This window comes from Poecilia formosa, unplaced genomic scaffold (assembly GCF_000485575.1).
Source record: "Poecilia formosa unplaced genomic scaffold, Poecilia_formosa-5.1.2 Scaffold390, whole genome shotgun sequence".
Lineage (NCBI taxonomy): Eukaryota > Metazoa > Chordata > Actinopteri > Cyprinodontiformes > Poeciliidae > Poecilia > Poecilia formosa.
In genome coordinates this window covers 486,569-492,871 of record NW_006800329.1, presented here as the reverse complement: position 1 = coordinate 492,871, position 6,303 = coordinate 486,569, and positions in this window count along the sequence as shown.

The window sequence follows — 6,303 nt, the reverse complement described above, 5'->3', positions numbered from 1 at the left end:
ATATCAGTTCTCTAATCAAATTGTTATGAATTAGTAATTGTAGAATGAACAATAAATCTGAAGAAAACGATAGTGGTATTTTATCCATGGCTGTATGTCTGCATAGGTCTAAAACTTACAAGCAATTACATTTTGTCTTTAATTTACACTATTCCAGTTATTTATAATTCTGTATGGCTGGGATGGTTAAAAAAAAAGTGTTTGTATGTATAAAATAACACGTCTGTTTTAAATAATTCCTTATGTGCATGCAATTTCCACATTAGTAACTCTGTTATTCATCTACATTTATGTACTATAAGTTATAACATCTAATTACTTTTCCCAGGGAGCAGAAGGAGAGCAACATGGCTGACATGATGGAGAACCGTCAGAACACCTGGATCTCCTCCAGGAGGAAGCAGCTACCAGCAGAAATGGCAGAGCTCCAGAGAGAATTGAGACAAAAGAAAAATAAAAGTTGTTGCGTCTCAGTGAACAAAGTCTCTTTATTTCTGCTCACTCCACACATTATTGTACTTACTGTAGTTTATATCAAGGTCCTTATACAATCCTCCCAAAATATGAGAAGCTTTAGCCAGAGCGAAAACAACATTATATAAATATTTCACTGAACTTAACATTGTAGATTATCAATGAAGCCATCCAAAACTGAATACATTATTCAGTAAACCAAACATTTTGACATTATCAGGGTTGCTATTAACAAGAACCCAAAATACAAGTCATGTTTGTTGGTTTCTAGTTTATACATCATTCTATCCACTCACTGTTTATCTGTCTTCCTGCAGAATCTTCAATGTAAGAAAATGTTTCCAAAACCTGTCACTAACATTAGCTCATGTATATTCGGCACCATTACAAGTTTTATCGTAGTTTAATACAAAAACCATCGTTGGCTTACCTGCACCGTCTGAGCCACCTGCTTTCCTTCCGCTGCAAGGCAGAGATCAGCTCCTCCTCACCACATCGCAGTATTCCTCCCACTGTCACATTTTCTTGAAGTCTCAGAAAAATCGCAATCAGGCTCTAAAAAAAATAGCTCAGCTCTCTCTTCTTTTGTATCAGAACAGCAAGTCAAGTCGCATGTAACGAAGCACAGCACATAGCCCCTGGAGGTGGGGCGCTACACCCCCCCGCCACCAGGAGGCGGTACCCTGCAACAGAGCCAAGTTGGGCTGGTGGAAACGCGGTCAATCCAAAACAGAGCCGAGCCGGGTTGTTGAAGTAGAGCCGGTGGAAAAGGGGCATTATTATACAGCACTTTGGACAACCATGTTGTTCTCAAATGCTTTGTAAATAAACGTGACAAAAATAATTATTCTGTCAGAACTTTGAGGACAGAATGGGTCATAGAGAACGTGGAAAAAAAATCACACAAGTAAAACCGAATAAATGAGCACGGAGATGACCAGGAAGCTGCTGTGCAAATGTCCTCCACGCAGAACTCTGACGCCCACTTTCTGCATTTTGTTACAAATGTGTGCAAACCTCCACGGATGAAATTCTTCCAGTGGATTGAGCGCTAAGATTCTCTGGAGGATCCAATCCAGAAGAAATGTAAGCCAGTGAGATGACCTCACACAACCAGTGAGAAAGACACTGGGCAGACAGAGGACGCCCCACTGAGTTATCTGTAATGCACAAACAGACACTGAGAGCGACGCACTGCAGACGTGTGCGCTACATAACAAGAGAGCGCGTGCGCATGGGGCAGAGAAGATGAGAAGCAGCTTCTGTCTCAGATTTATGAGGAGGGGGATAAGAACCCTCCAAAGATATTTCCCTTAATCTGAACGAGCTTGTGATGCTTTGAGGAGTAAAAGCAAGGTTGGGACGCAGTTGGCTCATATTCCGAGAAAAAGAAGGAGCAACAGAGAGTGTGGAAAATCGCTCACTCCCATTGCAGACATAAGGGCCAGAGCAGTTTTAAAAGAGAGGAACTTCAGAGGAGCCTCTGCTAAAGGCTCAAATGGAGCTTCAACCATGACACCTGTCTGCTTCTACGCACACCTCTCAGAAACCGCTTCATCAGCTTGTGGTTGAAAACTGTTCTGTCACCAAAACCCTCATGGCAGGAGGAAATAGCTGCAGCATACATTTTAATGGTGCTGAAAGCTAAATTTGTCCATCAGCTGCTGGAGAAATGACAACATGCAGCCTAAAGGACATGAAATGGGCTCCATGCCCTGTCCCACGCACCAGCATTGAAAGGCTGACCACTTCGAAGCATATAACACTGTGGTAGAAGTAACTCGTGCACCCTGAATGGTGTGCACCACATCCTGAGGGAGACTGAGCCTCTCTAGGTGCCCTCATTCAGCCGCCAGACCCAGAGATGCTGGCCTGTCTCTGGGTGGCTCCTGATCGCTGCCCCGGCCTGGGAGAGGGCATCCTCTATGGCAGCTTCCACGGTCGCCCTGACACCAGCTGATACAGACTGGGAAACCACGCCGCATTCTTCCGCTCGGGTGCCAGGATTACAGACAGCTGTTCCTCCTGAACTCGGTCCAGGAGCCATGGAATCAGTGGAACTGGGGTAAATGCATAAAAGACTACTCCTGGACATGATGTCCACTACTCTGTTCAAGATGCTGGGGCAGCCCCGGCTCCAGATGAATTTAACAGGATGGGGCATCGACTTATTTTGGGGGGCAAAATGAATCGACATAGCTGAACATACACAACATCAGTAGCCTACAGGCTACTTGTTAAAAAGCTGAAGGTGCTGTATTGATATTAGCTAGTCATCTTTTAGCTAACATCACCTGCATTCAACAGCATTACTCAACTCAGTTGGTTAGTTTGGAGGGAAAAACTGTGCAAATTTCTTTGCAACATGCTGGTTTGCTGTCATAAGTCTAGCAGCTCCTGCGCAATTCTGCACAGCAGCAGGTCTCCGTCGCTGCCGTTTAAACCCAGCGCAAGCGTCTCAGCGCTCATGTTGCGTTTAAAGGCGGCTCAGAAAAACAGGTTACGATGCGTTAACAGCAGATTAAACAGTTTAACTGCTGATAAAAGTGACAGAGGACACAGATATGGGAAGTGTGGAAGCCCCTACTGTATCAAACTGATATAGGAAACACAGAGAGTTGACCACTCTAACGTAAAAACAACAAACAACTTCCAGTCCAGGAGGGGGGCTCGGCAGACTCTGTGGGTGGGCAATGTCCCTCAATGCCGCTGGGCCTGCGGCGGGGATGTACTCTGATCAAGAGCAGGTTAACATGTGCCCAGCACAGCAGCCGTCTGGCGATGTTTAACAGCAGAGCGGCGCGCACGCCTCCCTGGCGATTTACGTAGGCTGCCACCACTCTGTTGTCCGTGTGGATCAGAACATGTTGACCCTTCAGCAGAGGAGCAAAGTGCTGAGTCACCTTCAGCACTGTGAGGAGCTCCAGCATGTTTATATGAAGGGTCATGTTGTCTGGCCACTGTGCTCCAACCACCTGAGGCAGACACGTTCCTCCCCATCCCAACAGGGATGCATCTGAACACCGTTAGGTGTGATGTAGGTCTGCTGAGGGGAACTCCCTCTGCCAGAATGCTGGGGCTTCCCCACTCAGTCAGATCGGCTCCCACTGAAGAAGGAACAGAGATTGTGTGCCTCTTCTTGCGCACAGGATCCAGGATCTATGCAGGCTACACATGAGACGCCTTCATGTGTCTCTCTGAAGGCGTTTCATGTGTAGGAAACCCAGCGGAATCACCACGTGAGCTGCTGACATCAGGTCGTCCAGATAGAAGAGGACTCTCATCCCTGCCATGTGCAATGGCTTCAGACCGTTTCCACACATTCGGAAAATGTGCGTGGGGCGAGAGAATAACCGAACGGCAGACAGTTGTACTGATATTGGGCCCCTGGAATGAGAAACACAGATACTTCCTGTGTTTCAGGATGATGGAGACGTGGAACTATGCATCTAAATCTATGGAGGAGATCCAGTCGTCCTGGTGAACGTTTTCTAGCACCTGTCTGATTGTCAGCATGTGGAATGACCTCTCCACCATCGAGCTGTTGAACAGGAACAGATCGAGAATTTCCAACAGAGGTGTCACTCCTCCTGTTTTTGGGGACCAGAAAATAGCGGGAATAAAACTCCGCATTTTCTTCTCCCTGGGGAACCGTGGAAATGGCTCCTTTCGGCACCAGTTCCTGCAGCTCTGACATGAGAGCAGCGTTCTGCTCTGGAGGTGGTAGAAGCATCTCCACGTTCCCCTGGAAAGGCGGAGGCCTGCCTCCAAACTGCAGCATGTAACCCCTGCTGATGAGCCAATCCATCCACCTGTCCAAGGAACACGCGCGCCGCCACTCTGAATAATGTTCTGAAAGCACATCACATTCATGTGATGTGCTGTGGTTCGCATGAACTATAGCCAAGTCAGAGCCCCTGCCGCTGTCCCCTGCCTCAGAGATTCTCCGGGGGACTCATGGTGGCCAGATAAGGCCTAGTTGTTAGCCTCCATGCCGCATGACGCGGCCGTGTTCATGTCAGGCAGAGGGCGAACCCGCGCGCTTCCTGAAGGGTGTCAGGGTGCTTAAGACACCATTTCAGCGTTTGTGTAGAAACCGCGGTGCCTCCTAAACAGCTGTTTTGAGGCCGCCAGCTCACTGTGTGTGGGGAATGCGTGCGAGGAAGCTGCTGTGAGATCCTGCAGGGATTTTGCTCTCAGCGATATGTTTGCGTTTTATTTCAAAACATTTCACATTATCACACACATTCCTCCCAGCTAGTCATTATTAGCTTGCCTTCTCCGTGGTCCCTGTGGCTGGCCGGTCCGGATGGTTCGGTCTGACGTCCTCTGGGGAGGCGCTGGGTCGCTGGCTGTCACACTGGGAAGAACCGCGGAGAGGTGGAGGATGGTGGCGGAGCAGAACCGGAAGAGGCTGCAGCAACTGTGGAGGGCAGGGCCTTGCAGAGACCACTAAAGGGGCAGGTACTGAACAACAAAAAATGGGCACATCTAACCGCATTCTAGGACAGAATATTAACAAATCCACTCAACTTTCAGTTTAATAACCAATGATAAATTACAAAATTGTGAGATATACAATCAAAGCTAACGAACATCCCTATATAGAGCATACAGCTATGCATATGTAAGATATTTTATTAGTAATTTCTTTCTGCAGGTCTATTTTGTTATAGGAAAGTATTGCAATATTTAAACCCGCAATTTAGCAAGATACGTAAATCAGAGCGAGACCAGACATATTTTGTCTTTACAGAATTACACTATTAAAAATGTAAACAAGGGCACAATGCAACCTTTTAGTGACTGTAATTTATAAAACAAAGAGCTGCCTGTTTGCTACACTTGCAGTGGAGATGAAGATGGTCCATTCAGGAAAGCAGAGCTGCATCAAACTTTAACATGGAACTGCAGAAAAAACAAAAGCAAATATTGAATTGTTAATGCATGTCACCATGAGAAAGGCCTACTAAGTTTTGCTTTAAAAAAAAACTTAAAATCACACATTTTTGACTCATGAAGTTATTTTTTCTTTTCAAAACAAACTTATTTGCGCATGTCAGAAATCTTTTCGTGCTATTCTAAGTTTTTGTTTGTGACTCAAAGTTTTGCTTGTGATTCTCACATGATGTTGTGGACAGGGCCTAAAATCACAACAAAATATTTCTGATGTGTGCAAATAAAAGTTTGTTTGGTAAAAATGACTTAATTAAAAAAAATATTTTTTTATTTTAAGGAATCATTACAATTCCAAATGTTTTGATTACAATTTTATTTTACTTAACTGAGGTTAGTTTATTTTTCATTGAATAACTGGGAAACAAATTTAACTTAATACTCTACGAACCAGACCCTAAACTTACTTGAAGTCTGGATTGAGTTTTCCCCCCCTTCATTAATGACACTTATTACATACATTATATCTATCATGGTAATTCAGGGTGAGTTATTTTTAATTCTAAATTAATATCCTCGTTGGACTTTTATTTACCCCTATTCCATAAGCAATACTAAAGAATGACTGATATCATTAAAGATATGGGAGAGAAGCTTTTTAGTCATCTTGCTTTGCTAGCAAAGTCGTAGCTAGCAGCTAGCTAATAGCACAACAAAAACAGCAGCCTAATGTCTGTATGATAAAAATACTGAATCGCTAGATAAGAACAGTTTTTCCTCACCTGGTTGTCTCCTCCCACTCAGTAGTTCTTCAGAGTAAAGCAGACGCAGAGGCCTGTCATTACCTCTCTGCTTAAACCGCTACTCCGTGCTGAAGCAGAAACGATACTTCAACGTTTTCCGTCATCTGACAAGTAGCAAGTCTACTCCACT